Source organism: Capsicum annuum, chromosome 3 (assembly GCF_002878395.1).
Source record: "Capsicum annuum cultivar UCD-10X-F1 chromosome 3, UCD10Xv1.1, whole genome shotgun sequence".
NCBI classification, from domain to species: Eukaryota; Viridiplantae; Streptophyta; class Magnoliopsida; order Solanales; family Solanaceae; genus Capsicum; species Capsicum annuum.
The window spans coordinates 223114166-223130777 of record NC_061113.1 but is presented as its reverse complement, the minus strand read 5'-3'; the positions used below and the strand labels follow the sequence as shown (position 1 = coordinate 223130777).

Below are 16612 nucleotides of genomic sequence, written 5' to 3'. Positions count from 1 at the left end.
GAGTTGAAGGACCTCTATGGTCTAAATTCAAGCTTGAATGGATTCACATGTTACACAAATAATTAACATGCCGTATTGGTATAGGATTTTATGGCTTCGGGATTATCAACACATCGAAATCATGGTCCTTATTGTAGCCCAAAATGCGGGGTGTTGCATTATGTCAGAAATGGTTAGAGCTCGTACACTCTCTTTTGAATTCGAAGAGATCATAGGGACACATTACAACAATTTCGACGATGAAAATATTTTTTAGCTACCATCTTAAGACGCCATAAGAAAAATTATAATGTTATATAAATTTCTATATCTAATGTTTTAACAGCACAACTACATACACAAGGCTATGGATCACAAAAGACAAACCCTTTTCGTGTTGATTCTTAAATTTAGACTACAACAACTTTATAACAACTTATACAAAAAGAGACTGTGAAATGAGGCTTTAGGTTTCAGGGTGTACATAATTAGAGATATTACCAAAAAATTTAATGATAGTTCGAGGAACTCAGTCAAATGAAAGCAAGCGTAAGAAGAATATACATTTCAAAGGAAAGTAATAGATAATCATGACTATCTGAGACACACATCATTTTATGGTGGTATAATTTTTTGTTAATAGATAATCATGACTATCTGAGACACACATCATTTTATGGTGGTATAATTTTTTGTTTCGTACCTCTTAGTTTAGATAACAATTTCTAGATTTTTAGACAGTAGAAGGGAGGAGGAAGAAAGTGCACATCAGAGAGTTCCTAGGATACAGTAGAAGTAGTTATCTGGGGACTAACATTTGTTCTAGCTTACAACAGAAGCACCGCAATAATTCTTTTGTCTAGATGCGTACAAAGTGATTGCAGTGTGAGCAGGCGAGCAAGTAAAACGACTGGAGACGATCAGGAAGTGATATTTTGCCTTCCATAGAAAAAGTTTTTACCTGCAGTAGTAGTTCACAGTGACATTAGAAATTTCTTTGAAGATATTTATGATAAGGCATTGGACCGGTTGTTGATGGGGACAGAAATTGGTTTAACAGAGCGACAGAGTTGGAACCGGCAGTGGTGATTGTTATAGTGAAGATAGTGAACCGGATCTGGCTGCTATGGTTAGTGAGTTTCTGAAAAGTGGAATAAACTGATTGTACTGATTGTAGATGACATATACATGTTACTAACGTATATACAATTCTGAAATGGTGGATATAGGAAATACTTCATCTTCAATAGGTGCAAGATTTAGTGAGAAAGGTGATGCCGATGATCTTTGTAAAGTGTAAGATACCAACATTACGATGAGGGGATAAGTTAATAGGTACCACTTCATCAATTGTAGCAGCCTGCACGTGCTTGGGATTTACTAAGATCGTTATCTGATATCTTTTAGCTAATCTTATAGCTGTGTATGTCAGAGATAAAGAGGAATTTTAGTTGAATATAGGTAAAGAAGCGTAGAGGTAAAAGAGAAGAGTTTCAGAGACTGATGTAAACAACATACCACCGCGAAATTTAGTAACGCTTAAACGCTTAGCAAGAATGACGGGGTGCTCATACAGGTGATGTTGTAATGTAGCCCCTTCATTGTTAGCTAAATCATCCCATACAGTAAATAGGGCAGGTTTTTTGCTGATCGATATAACAGTCATAAAATTTTTAAGGTGTAAGTATGCTTTATTAAGCAGAAGGGGGCGACTAGCTCACCTCTGATCCATTATGATTGCCTCCTGAAAGTGCTTACTTCGGTCAGCGCTATATTGTAGCACGCTACAATTAGCTACTACTGCTAGTAAATCTGGTGTAATGGAAAATAAGAAGTTACCAGTTGATTTAATTAGTAGGGCACAGTTAGTTGGTGTGGAAAAGAGGCGAAGGCATAAAGTGGGAGCTTACTAAATTCAACATCTGGACGTAGGCACTCAATAGCTGAAAAAGAAGTGTGTTCAACTTTCTTGGAGAAGGAAGGGGTACTTCCATCCCACCGTTATTGGTAACTGCCTCAACAATTTTGTGTCTGTTGACCACCCATTCGTACGCATTGACTCGTATTGAGTAACTGTGGGGCTCTCTAACTTTCATGCAAGAAATCAAATGTGTTGAAAGGAGAAAATAGCCTCTCGTACTTGGGAATATCATCACCATAAAGTACTATGGCAACCTGTTGTTCCTGTAGTCAAGTGAGGTAGAGAAAGGTTTAGGTCTGCGAATAGAATTTATAGAGGAAGTTGTTAAAATTTTCAACTGCTGTTGTTTTTATGGGGCTTCAACTCGCACTTTATGAAGTTGTCGTAGGTAATAATTTTATTTAAAACATCTTGAGTATCAAGACCATTTTTCAGTATGAACAGGAGTATAGGTAAACTTACGCTTTCATCTTGCACAAGCATTTTCTTAAACTGCACACTTTGATCTCTTCTCTCACGAGGCCGAAACTTGTCGACCACCTGAACCTTACAGGTCCAATCTGTAGTTTCTTTTGTGATACCATCAACAGGGAGTCATTGATCCATTATGCCAGGCTCTGTTTCATTATGGCGGGGGAAGGTGCACATTAAATAGCAACATATAGTAAAGAGTAAACTAATGAATGAACTTATATAGTGATAAGAGTACAAAGCGTGATGTATGAGTTACAACCGTAGATATGACAGTAAAGCTATGCAGACAATCAAACTCGGAGATAAAGAATAACTACTAACAAACCAAGCAGTTGCCTTAGTAGAATCAGAGAAATTGACAACAGAGAACAAAGGAAGAATGGAACTAAGTTGAAGAGAGATTTAGGTGAAGTAAGCCGCTAATATTTCTATACAATTAACCATTTCAAACATCGAAGAAAAACTTTCTAATGGAGATGTAAATAATCGACAACAAACAAATGTAGTGATTTTGGAGCAACGCCAAGTTTCTGATATAAGATGTATTTTCTATTTAACATACAAAAAATAATATGGAGCAGACATCATTCACAAATTGCTAATGCAGCACCAAGACTGTAACACCCTCAAATTTTGGGTATTTTATTTTTGATCATCCCATGCTTGAAATATAAAATTTTTAACTCAAATATTATTTGAGGATGTTAAAGGGTAATCCAGGAGAATTTCAGCATTTTTGGATGAGATATGGGGGAGTTTCAGGACATGGAGGTAGTAAGCCTCGGCGATAGCCCATCGCAAGGCTAGTGTCCGTAATGGCCCCATATAATGGAGGCTAATGTCCGCGTTAGACCCCGCACCGCGGAGGCTGTGTTTTTCTTGCAACATTAATTAAGTCCCAGAGGGGATATTTGGGCATTCTTCCCTTTTAAACTCAACCTCCACGACTTAAAACATTCCCTAAACGTTATTTCGCCCCCTGGAATTCCTAAATATCATTTCATAAGCAAGAGGAAAGAAAATACTTAGGGTTTGAGAATTTCAACATCCAAGGGGTCAAATTTCTCACCGTTCTCATCGTATTCAAGGTATGTAGGACTATCCCAAATCTCATAGGTGTAGTTTAATGTTTTTAACAAGTTATTGAGATATATAATTAAGTATATGTAATGGGTTTTGGAAATTGATTGAAGAGCACGCGAGTTCATGAACCCATTTTTGATGAAGTATGTATTTTATCATGAGGTTTTCCTTGAGCTTTATTCATGAGTATGTAAGTAGCGAGTCTTGAGAATTTATATGAGAGCCTGATTTATGAAATTCTCTCTCTTGTTATGAAATCCATTGTCTTAACATGTTGCGGTTTTGTATACGAATGAGTTTAACTGTTTCGTTAACAATTGTGGATTTGCATTACTTTATGATCTAAATGAGAGGGCAATTTTATTAATTGTTAAAGGCTCTTGTGTCCTAATGTAGAAATTGTATGTGATTGATGAAAGATTTGACGAGGAAAGTATTTTGCATGAGTTTCATATGTTATGAAATAAGAACTCTCTCGTGATGTTTAAATCTTTTGGGTGGCCATAATTATACTTTTGAATAAAAAGGGCTATAGATATGATGTGGTATGATATGAATGACTTGTAAGTTTGAGTATGACGATACCCTGTTATGATATGCCCTTAACACAAAGGAGATAATGTTTACAAGCATGAAACATGATTTTAAAGAACTAAAATTGGGCTTAAAGAGAGCTAGATAGTTACCCGAAGAAGGCAGTTGAGTGTAAGGTCTCATTGCTAAAAATCGTGTTTTGCCGATATGGGTATTATCTTGAAAAGGGGGATAATTAGGACATTATGTGAGGGTGATGCCACGGAATACCTGTAAGGGGGTATACCAACTTATGAAATCTTCAATTCTTGCGGAAAACTTAGATTGGAGGCTTGGCCACCGAGTTAAGGGCGGACCCATATAGCCCGCGGGTAATCAGAACTGTAGGGTGTACCACCTAGCTCAAAACTAAAACAAAAAGTTGAGATCATGATTTACAATAATGTTTTGAAGATTTTGAATTATGCCCATGTGTATTTATTTATATTATGCTAAATTGTTTTTCTCAATGCTCCCAATTATGATTATACAAAATAGATATTACTTTTTATTATTCTACATACCAATACTCTCCAATTATAGACCCCCTGTATTTCAGATTCTGAGGCACAGTCTATGGTCCAGCTAAGCAATAGATTATTTACAGATATTCAGAATTGGTGAGTCTTCCTTACTTCGAAAGGTGTTTTATCAGTATGTTGTTTTCCCTTTTAATTTTATGATCAGGCTGGGGGGCCTTGTCTCGATTTAGACAGATTAGTATGTTCAGTTCAGTAAAGGCTTCGTAGATTGGTTAGACTAGGTTTTGAATTCTTTTGCTCGTGGATTGATGTATGAATATCGTATATTGCTTATGGGACCATCCAATTTTCAATTTATCTTCCGCATTTTATTTCATATGAGTTATGCTTATGAGCACATACTAAGGGGTCTCTCAGGACTTCATGGTTTGGGAGGCCCGTTGTGGCTAGGGCTTCGGTTCAGATCATCACAAAGACATTGAAAAATTTGGTGGCTGCAGTATACCAGCTGTTAGATCAATGAAGTTTTGATCATTGACATATAAATAAAATATGTTACTCAAGTTGGTCCAATCACATGAAGACAGGCACTAAGGAAAGCGAACATGAATGGATAAGATCTCTTGAGAATGGATAAGTTTCTTGCTCTCTTGATGGATCACGTGTGATAAAAAAAAAGTTGTAGCTAAATACAACACCTTATCAATAAGCTGAAGAGAAAGAGTTTCACTCAAACAAGGAGATCATGTTGAAAAAGGAGTTTTACCAATGCAAGAAGTTGTACTCGAAGAAAGACTTTGAGTTGACAAAAAATGCGGTTAAATTAAAGAGTCCAAAGCAAGGTAGAAGACCAATACTTTGAAGGACTCTTTGAAGAGTTGTTATATACCGAGGGAGTAACTCATTTCGTTACTCACGCACTTAAGAAGATAGAAACACTTCAACGAATTATTAGTGAAGTTCCAAAGCTTAAAGCAGCCTGAGTTGAACCTGTTCCTATTACTTAGAGTTAAGGAGTCTTAGACTTTATGTATTAGGTTGGTTCTTGAGTTGTATTGTTTTCTAGTCCTAGTGAAGTATAAACTGAGTTAGGAGTATTGTCTTCAAGTTTGGGAACACTCACCTTGGGAAGGTTTTTTTTTTTTTTGTAGAAATAGGAGTTAGAGTTTAATTCCTAGATTACAAGAGTCTTGTAATTTGTTGATTGTTGAGGCTCAATTGTTTTAGTGGAGTTGGGGTCAATTCCTGTAGAGGTATAGGTCGTGGTTTTTTACACCTCTTTGAGTCGGGTATTTTCCACGTAAACATCACTATGCAATTTACTTACTATTTTAGCTAGATAGGAACACGTTAGTTGACCTATTCCATTGATAGGCAACTGCTAGGCTAAAATAAGTAATCAGTAGGGCACGTACTTTAAGAAGTGGTATCAGAGCAGGTTATCTTACATTGGGTTAACACCTAACAAAAGATCACTATGATGAATTTCGCACCTCCTACTGGTTACAGTGAAAGCCAATCCACTACGAGACCTCCTCTATTTTATGGCACTCATTTCAGTTGGTGGAAAGTAAGGATGAAAATATTCATCCAAGGTGAAGACTATAAATTATGGGATAGAGTTACTGACGGTCCAACTATTCCAATGAATCTGGTTGATGGAGAACAAGTCAAAAAGGTGAAAAGTGAGTTCACTGTTGATGATCTGAATGTATTAAGGAAAAATGCAAGGGCCAAGAACATCTTAGTATGTGGCTTAGGCCCTGTTGAATATAATAGGGTATCTACCTGCACCACTGCTAAGAAAATTAGGAATTCCTTGATAAAATCACATGAAGGCACCACTCAAGTAAAAAAATTCAGAATTGTTTTACTATTTACTGAATATGAGGCCTTTAGAATGAGGGAGAATGAGTCTCTCCATCAAATGATGTCAAGACTTGCTACCTTAACCAATGAGTTGACATCCTTGGAGAATATTATTACAACTGAGGAACAAGTTAAAAAGGTGCTAAGGGTTTACCCAAGTCCAAATGGGATGTTAAGGTTACTGCAATTAGGGAGGTTAAGGATCTTGCTGGGATGACTTTCAATGAGCTTGTAGGAAATCTCAAGACTTATGAGATGCAGATTGATGAAGCAAGAAGTGAAAATAAAGCTCCTGAAAAATTCTTGGCTCTAAAGGATTCTGAAAGTGATGAAGAGGCTGAACTGACTGAACAACAAGTGCCATTCATAACAAAAAATTTCAATAGTCTTCAAAAGGAAAAATGGAACAAGTAGCAAAAAGAGGTCAAATGATGATGTTATAAGTGTGGCAAGACTGACCATCAAATCCGAGATTGTCCTGTGTGTGAAGTTGAATAGAGAAACGAGAGAGTTGAGAAGAAGTTGAAAGAAAAGGCTAAGAAAAGAGAAAAAGAAGAATATGCTATGGTAGCAACTTGGGGATCAAACTCAAAAGAATCAAATGAGGAAGAGATTGATGAAATTACTCATGGACATTCAAGATTCAGACATGGAAGAAGAAGATAGCACCTCTGAGGTAAGTGTTCCTGAACTTAAAAATAAGTTGCATCTATTTTCTAAAGAAAAGCTCGTCTCTCTGATTAGTGTTTTAATTGATGACTTCTAAGAAGTAAATTATTATAGGGATGAGCTATTCAACAGTTTTGCAAGTCTCAAGTTTGATCTGATTGATATGAAAGCTTGCAAAAACACTGTTGAAAAAAAAAATAGCACTCTCAAGGACAAGTTAGTTAACTTGGTTCTTCAAATCTGATTCTAAAATTTGAAATCCTAAAACTAACTCTTTCTAAAAAAGGAAAAAGAATGAAAAATGCTAAACAAGAGAAAATTGAGGGTGAGTTTATTAGGGTCAAATAAAAATGCAATGATGAACGAACAAGGAAGAAAAGTTTAGTCAAGAAATTTCAAAATTGAAACTGGATCTTGAGAAGGCTACCATATGGACAAATTCCTCAAGAATTTTCCATCAATTGGGTGAAAAAACTCACAATGAAAAGGATGGATTAGGTTTTCATAAGAGTCACAGCGTTACTAATGATCTATCCTATATATGTGGCAACCATGATCATCCTACTACTGAATGTCCTATTGTCGCTAAGAGCAAATCTAGGAGTACAATGTTGTCTATAAAATTTGACTTCTTAAAAATCCAGAGAAATAAAATGAATAAAAGATCTGGTTAGAGGAAAAGGTCACACAACCTGTTGCCTCAATGGGCTAGAAGAAACTTGATCCACCCTTTATCTCATAAAAAGGATCCAAGCTTGTCTGGGTTCCAAAATGTAAACCTTAATTTTTTTGCAGGAGAAAGTGAAAGGAATCAAGAGGCACTAGTACTTGGATAGTGCTTGCTCAATTCATATTACTGGCGATAAGAAAAAATTTTATTCACTCTCTAAAATAAGTGGAGGGGGAGTATCTTTTGGTGATGGCAAAAAAGGAACCATTACAGGAGTTGGGAAGATTGGGACCTCTGAATCAAAGGCACTGGAAGATATCTACCTTGTGGAAGGACTGAAGCACAATCTGCTTAGCATATCACAACTTTGTGATAAAGGTAACATAGTCATTTTTACTTCTGCAGGTATTGAAGTCAAAAGAGCGGATACCAAAGAGGTGGTACTTACTGTAAGAAGACACAAGAATGTGTACAAAGATGATATAATAAATATCCCAGCCATAAGGCTAAATTGCTTGAGCGTGATAGAAAATGATCCCCTCTTATGGCACAAAAGACTTGGACATGCAAGTCTAAAATAATTAAACAAACGCTCTTCTAAATACCTGATGTTGGGCTTGCCCAAAACTAAGTTCAAAGATGAGAAGCTTTGCAGTGCTTGTGTAAGGGGGAAGTAGGTAAGGTCCTCATTCAAATCAAAGAACCAGGTCAACATAGTCAATTGCCTCGACCTGGTCCATATGGATCTTTATGGACCAATAAGAATTCAATGCAGAGGGGGGAAAAGGTATGTCCTTGTAATTGTTGATGATTATTCCAAGTTTACCTAGATACTCTTTTTAGCTTCCAAAGAAGATTCTTTTTATGTCTTCTCCTTATTCATTAAGAAAATGGAAAAGAAGCTAGGAACTTCCTTACTTTCCATAAGATTTGATCATGGTACAGAATTTGAAAATGCAAAATTTTTAGAATTCTGTTTCACAAATGGTATAGATCACAATTTCTCTGCTCCTAGAATACCTCAGCAAAATGGAGTGGTAGAAAGGAAAAATAGGACTTTAGAAGAAATGGCCAGAGCAATGATTCTTGCAGGAAATCTTGCAAAAAATCTATGGGCTTAAGTAATTAGTACTGCTGCATATATCATAAATAGATGCATGATTAGGCCTATTCTAGAGAAGACTCTCTATGAATTACTAAAAAGAAGAAAGCTTAACATTTTCTCACTTTAGAACCTTTAGTTACAAGTGTTTTATTCATAATAATGGGAAAGATAATCTAGGAAAATTTGATGCTAGAAGTGATAAGGGAATATTCCTAGGATATTCACTTTATAGCGAAGCTTGTAGGGTCTTAAATAATAGAACAAATTATGTTGAGAAAGGTGTGCATGTGGTATTTGATGAATCCTGTGATAAGACTAACATGCAGGAAAAAGTGACTCAGAAGAACAGACAACGGAATAGGTTGCACAACCTGGTCTATCAACTAGAGTAACTGATAGGAAAGATTTGTTGATAGTGTAGGTATATATTGATGACATCATATTAGGCTCAACAAATATCAACATAACTCATGACTTTTCCAAACTCATGAGTTGTGAATTTGAGATGAGTATGCTGGGGGAGCTAACCTTTTTCTTAGGTCTACAAATCTAACAATCACCTTCTGGAACCTTGATTTATCAACAAAAGTATGTGAAAGAGCTTCTTAAAAAATTTTCCACGGAGGAAGTTAAGGTAATCAGCACACCAATTGCCACTGCTACTAAGCTGGATATGGATAAAATAGGTCCATCTGTGGATCAAAAGATGTTTAGAAGGATGATTGGGTTACTGCTATATCTCATAGGAAGTAGGCCTGATATTGTATTCAGTGTAGGATTGTGTTTAAGATTTCAAACAAATCCCAAGGATTCTCATCTAAAAGTTGTGAAAAAGATCTTCAGATATCTCAAGAGAACTACTGATCTTGGATTGCGGTATCCTAAATGGAGTAATTTTAAGCTTGTAGGTTACTCTAATGCTGACTATGCAGGGTATTTAGTGGATAGGAAAAACATTACAGGTATGGCACACTTCCTTGGATCATGTCTAATTACCTGGTCTACTAAGAAACAAAACTCAGTAGTTTTGTCCACTGCTGAGGCTAAGTATGTTGTTGCTGGTTATTGCTGTGCCCAATTGTTGTGGATCAAGCAACAACTCATGGATTTGGTATGGATGTAGGTTGTGTCCCTATCTTTTGTGATTATAAAAGTTCCATCAATATTGCTAAAAACCCTGTGCTACATAAAAGAACTAAACACGTAGATAGCAGACACTATTTCTTAGAGATAACACTAAAAAGGGTCTTATATCAATCATGTTTTATTCTACTGAGGACCAAATAACAGATATTTTCACTAAGGCATTGAGTAGAGAGCACTTTGAAAACATCATATAAGAGTTAGGTTAATTAAGATCACATGAACTTCCCTCAATGATTGACTAGATATCTTAGTGTTATTCATGACCCGGCTAAAATATTGAGTAATTTAGTATTGCAGATTAAGTTATGTGTCCTAATTTCAGAATTTTAAATGAACTAAAAACTTTATGTATTTAATTGTGCAGAAATATTAGTTCATACCAGTGATTTTAGTTGTGTTTTGAAATCTACCAGGTATGATCTCCATTAATCTTTCTGAATTCAACTTGATGGAACTGCTAAGCTTATTTGGTCCCCAAATTATTTTCCTTTATAACAGTCAAGTCTCTAGAGTCTATCTACTTTCAAAACACTGCAACCGTCCTCCCATTAGACATCTACTTCATCTAAAATTCCTTCATCACCATCTCTTATATATCACACACTCACCAATCAACTTTCACACTTCTTTCTCTCTTTTCATCAAGAGTGTGTTTCCACTTCCTTCTCAATAACTTTCTCTTCATCCGCTTTCAATGATTTACATTCAGACCTCTCTCCTACTTTTTTTCACATCAGCAAAAAGAGGAGGGTTTCAACTCCTGTTACTACCCTTACCTCATTTATTCCAGAAGTGTTGTGTGGTTTAATAAGTTTAGGCAAATCAGTGAAACATTCTATGGTTCACCCTTTCGATCAGTCACAGTCTATCCTTCCTGTCAAGAAATGAGTTGTAAAACTTATTCCTTATGATTCCTCTAATTCTGATGACAATCAGGATGACATAGTTCAGCAAGAACCAAACTTTAAAATTAAGAAAAACTTTGGGTCAATGGGGAGTCCTGTTAATCCTATGCAACGGTTGAGACATATGCTTGTTGAATTGGTCCTGGAAAAAATAGTGAAATATGAAACATCAATAAAGGGTCAGCTTACTTCCTGGGAAGTTCTAAAACTGAAATCCTCCTTGATCAAACTGTACATAATAGTGAAAAAGAGGAGCTCCTTGCTAAGATTGATGCTCTCCAAAGTGTTCTTGCTAAGAAGAGTAATGCATTGGTTGATCATAAAGCTGATAAAATACTGTTTCTTGCCAAAATCAATTCTCTTCAAGTTGATATTGCTCGTGCACGCGCTAATGGTGACCACCAGACCACCTAGTTTTTTCTGTTCCCTTCACTTTCACCAACTCTTAAAGCCCTATGATTTTTTTTGTTTCATCTAGTTGTATTTGGTTTGATTATTTGTTATTATATGTTGGTAATTTTAATAATATGACTTTTTTTCTTGATTAAAGTCAATTATTGTACACTCTTATGCATGATTTGTTTTGTCTTTCTGGTTCTGCTTGTTTTAGCGATAGCCCCAGTGGCCATGAGTTATTAAACGTTTATTTTTGGCCTAGGTATATCTTGAACCAGCTTTTCGATGATGTTAAAAGGGGGAAGATGAGTTGAGTTGTGCAATGTTTATAACCTAATGCCTAATCAGTTTCATTTTTTTGTGTTTCTTGATTAAGTGTTTCAGGGACTTAAAGTTTGTCAATCATCAAAAAGGGGGAATTTGTTAGATCAATGAAGTTTTGATGGTTGATATATAAATGAAATATGTTACTCAAGTTGGTCCAATCACATGAAGAAAGTCACTAAGGAAAGCGGACAGGAATGGATAAAATCTCTTGAGAATGGATAAGCTCCCTTGCTCTCTTGATAGATCACGTGTGATAAAGAAGAAGTTGTAGCTAAATACAACACCTTATTGATAAGCTGAAGAAAAAAAATTTCATTTAAACAAGGAGATCAAGTTAAAGAAGGAGTTTTACCAATGCAAGGATTTGTACTCGAAGAAGGACTTTGAGTTGACGAAAAATATGGTTAAATTAAAGAGTCCAGAGCAAGGTAAAAGACCAATTACTTTGAAGGACCCTTTGAAGAGTTATTATATATCGAGGGAGTAACTCATTTCGTTACTCACGCACTTAAAAAGATAGCAACACATCAAAGAATTATCAGTGAAGTTCCAAAGCTTGAAGCAGCCTGAGTTGAACCTGTTCTTATTACTTAGAGTTAAGGAGTCTTAGACTTTATGTATTAGGTTGATTCTTGAGTTGTATTGATTTCTAGTCTCAGTGAAGTATAAACTAAGTTAGGAGCATTGTCTTCAAGTTTGGAAACTCGAAGACTTGGGAGCACTCGCCTTGGGAAGGTTTGTGTTTTTGTAGAAATAGGAGTTAGAGTTTAATTCCTAGATTACAAGAGTTTTGTAATTTGTTGATTGTTGAGCCTCGATTGTTTTAGTGAAGTTGGGGTTAAATCCTGTAAAAGTACGGATCGGTGGTTTTTTATACCTCTTTGAGCCGGATATTTTTCACATAATCATCACTATGCAATTTACTTACTGTTTTAGCTAGATAGGAACACGTTAGTCGACTTGTTCCATTGGTAGGCAACTGCTTGGCTAAAACAAGTAATCAGTAGGGCACGTACTCTAACACCAGCTAAGTACTCAAGCTTCACAAATAGGCAAACAATAACATAAATCATTGTTCAACTTTTGCTCCTTAAATATCACTCTCTTAAACATTCTCTATGAACATAATTCGACCAAATTATGTGCTAGTGAAATTGTGATTTTGTTATGACAATGCTAAAGTCGATACAATAATTCAACCAACAAAACAGACCAACTTATGTTCGAGCAGAATCTTCCAATGCTTTTGAACTGCCTCAAGATTTCTAAATGTTTCCTTTCAGTTCTCCAATCTCTGTCACCTTTTTTCCCTTATCTGTACATATTTCCATCCTCATAACTATTCATTTCACTAATATGATCCATTTTACTTATTTTTTATGTGCATATACTTGAAAAAAAAAATCTAAAACAGACCCGAACATTGCATAGTGATAAGCGTATAAAGAAACAAAGTTCACTTTCGAAGCAACACCACTATAGACCGAAGCAGCAGAATACAAGCTCGACGATTCAATTTGTTGGTGAAAATATTTAACCCAAATGTCCCAACCTTTCTAACCTCTTTAACGCAAAGGAAAAAAATAGGACACGCCCACAAATTTGACAACCATAAGAAAAAAAATAAAGTTCATTGCTGAAATTATCAGATGTGAAACCACATACCATCAAATAGAACACATATGTAGCAACTCAACAGAAAACTTGAAATAAAGGATAATAAATTAAGCAAGTTGCAAAAGTAAGAAACCAAAAATAACAATATGCAGATCAACAAAACAACCAAAGTGATCACTGAAGAGAACTCACAAAAACTATGGAATCGCAAGCTTCAGTGTAGGAAATTTCTTTACCAAAAGTTTTGAGTGTGATAGAGCAGAGATGTTAAAATACAGAAACATCTCCTAAGCAATTGTCACGTTTAACTTGGAACAAAAATTTGATAGACGCGTACCTATTAGTCAGACAAACAAGGAAAAGACTATATTACCCCTTAGCAAATGATGAAAATGCCCTTGTGAGGAAGCTGACATGACAACCTTCACCAGCTTCCCACGGCACTTCTATATATTAGTAAAGTAAAGTAAAATATTCTGTTAGTTTTTTAGTGGTCCATATGTTACTATCACCTTCGCACAGCCAAAAGCTTTATAAAAATGAGCTTATTACCACATAAATGTTATTGTTGGTATTTAAGGTCATAAATTTCACAATTTTAAAATTTTTTGAACTTCTTTGATTTCGTTTCGAATTAAACTGTCCTATAATTTAGAATAGAGGAAGTAGTAATAATCCGGAATAGTATATATCTTCTTTATTTCAACTTGTTTGTTTGATTTTGACTTAATATATAAAGTCTAAAAAGATAAAGAAAACTTTTAAAGCTTCATCTAAATTAAGAATATATAGAGTGTACCAAAATATCTTTCGTGTGAAAAGTTGAAACTAAAAATTTCTTAAAATAAGAGATATTCTTTTTGTAAAACACACAAAAAAAAGGTAAAACAAAAAAATTTAAATGGAGGGAGTATATGTTTCACTCTTCCTTCTTGTTTTGAAGGCAAAGCTAATTTAAGTTGTTAGACGCAGATGCAAAATTTTAAATTAGAGTGAAAAATACCATGTACAAATTTGCTAGTACATTGAAGCAATGGAAGTGAACTCAAAAAGGGGCCTGCATTCCAAGTAATTAAAATTGTTCACTGTCATTTTTTTTTTTTTTAAAAAGGACGTACCCTGACAAGGTAGTGGTTAAGAAGTTGACACACAATTGACCCTTCCAAATTGTCAATAGTTATCAGTCATTAACAAGTCGACGACAACAACAATAACATTGGTCCAGTATAATTCCACAAATAAATAGAGTCTGGAATGTTTACATAGATCTTATGCCTACAAGATATAGAGATTTTTTACGATAAATCTTTGGCTCAGTCATTAACAAGAATCATAAGTATTAAGTAGCCGTTTGACCATGAAAATTATTTATTTTTTTCTGAAAAATAATTTCACTTTAGTGAAAACAGTATGTGTTTGGTTATGAGAATTCCGAATACAATTTGAAATTGTATTTGAAAAAGTGAAAACAAGTAAAACTTATTTTCACCTTTTTCACTTCTACTCTCATAAAAGTTTAAAAACAACTCAAATTTATATTCATGATCAAACATAATTTCAACTTCAACTTCAACTCTAGAAAATTATTATTTTCATGGCCAAACGGGGCCTAAAGTTCGTTGTCAAATAATTACGGATAGAGTTAATGGAGATACTTATTTATATGAAAAAATTGCATCATATTGTTACTTAATTTATAATAACTATTTAAAATTTCAAATCTTTTAAAAAATTACATAAATCCCCGATTTATTTAAAAGTTAGGATACATCACATAAGAATGTGATGTACCGTGTAAAATTAAGTGATACTCCCTCCGTCCATCTTTACTTGTTCACTTTCTTATTGGCACAGGACCTAAGAAACGGTAAATGATAGGAGGAATTTTACCATATTATCATTTGTGTTAGAGTTTGTGACCCAATTTTTGTTAATCCGGCCTGAAAAGTTCACGGTGTGATCCATGTTTGTGATTTTTTGTGGTGTCTGTGATGGTAGCGGAGGGATCGGGCCATTCCCCGCGGTATGGACCTGTATGTTTTTAGGCTTAGGATTTATTTGTACGCAACACACGTATTATATAAGTGTGATTTAGTGAATCATTTTGGACGTTTTAAATACGTCATTAAGACCCTCATCTCCTTATTGTACTCCTCCCCATATAGTGAATATCTCTTCCTCTGTCCGTGATTTTTTCCGACAAGAATTTTCACGTAAATCTGTGTGTGCTCACCTTTCCTAGGTCTAAGAGGTGCATCAGAATTATCACTTGTTTTTCTTGGCCTTCCCCTAGGTCTAGGAGGTGCATCAGTAGTAGTAGGAGGAGTGTTTCTTGGCCTCCCCTTAGGTCTTGAAGTACTTGGTACATCACTTGGTCCAACATTAAGAATACTTGATCCAACAGAATCCTACAAAAATAGTTGAAGCAGTCACATATTAAAAAATAATTAAGCTACAAATAAATAATAGAAGTCATTTAAAGTTACACACCTTGAAAAGACAACCTTTTTTGTTGTGATTTTGTCCATGACAGATGCTACAAGTCATGTAAACCCCTTTTCTTGACATCTTTCCACACTTTTTGGTCTCATAAAACTGTCTATTCCTTTTCTTCTTTGGCCTGCTAGGCATAGAAACAACAATTGAAGGCTCCACATGAGGATTTGTTGACTCTGGCCACATGTTCATGTTGGTCACTGGTTGAATGTAATGACAGTAAGTCTTGAGACAAGTCTCCTTACTATAACAGCTATCAACAAAATCAATTGGGTCCAATTTCTTGTAGAGTATGGCTCCAATCCCATGTGGACATGGTATTCCCTTGAGCATCCAAGATTTACAGCTACGTGTGTTATCCTTCAAATCCACACTATGTATATATGGTCCATCTGATATTTCAAAACCTCTCTCTCCATTGAAGTCAATATTACATGTCATTGACTTCTTAGTGTTTTTTTCTAACACTCTCAAAGCCATTGGAGATATTTCAGTCACCCGTGTTTCTGGAAAGTTTGGGAATTCATCTAGTCTAGTCATTACCTTCACCCTTATCTCTTCTAGCAGAGTAATAATTATTTTATGCCTTGGTCCTCATATCCAAGCATTAAAACTCTCAGCCATGTTATTATCTATACTATCACACTTAATGTCAGTTATAAAGTACATTTTACAACAACTTTGTACCTTGTAATGAATTAAATCTGGAACAATATCTTCACCACCTAGCATGGCCAATTGGTTCAGATTTTTCTTCATTTCAGCTTCAAAGGTGCTTCTTGCACATTTCCAGAACTGGTTTCTTCTTTGAAGACCTCTCCATTTTTTTTTTCCAATTGGCAAGGATGTGTCTTGCACACATCCTATGCTCCACCTCTGGTAAAAACTCCATCAATGTTG

General features: G+C 35.3%; 1 long non-coding RNA gene across 3 annotated transcripts in view; it reads right to left on the bottom strand.

Moving 5' to 3' along the window:
* LOC107863193 overlaps positions 1–13533 on the bottom strand; it is a 16994-nt gene extending 3461 nt beyond the window's left edge. For 2 of the 3 annotated variants that reach the window (XR_001672114.2, XR_007053652.1), the window contains exons 1-4: positions 13409–13533; positions 2363–2517; positions 1890–2163; positions 1701–1791 (exon numbers count right to left, since the gene is read on the bottom strand). This is a non-coding gene — a long non-coding RNA (uncharacterized LOC107863193). Of the gene's footprint in view, positions 1792–1889; positions 2164–2362; positions 2518–13408 lie in introns of all 3 variants that reach the window. The other variant, XR_007053651.1, reaches the window with a different exon arrangement.
* Positions 13534–16612: the final 3079 nt, after the last annotated feature.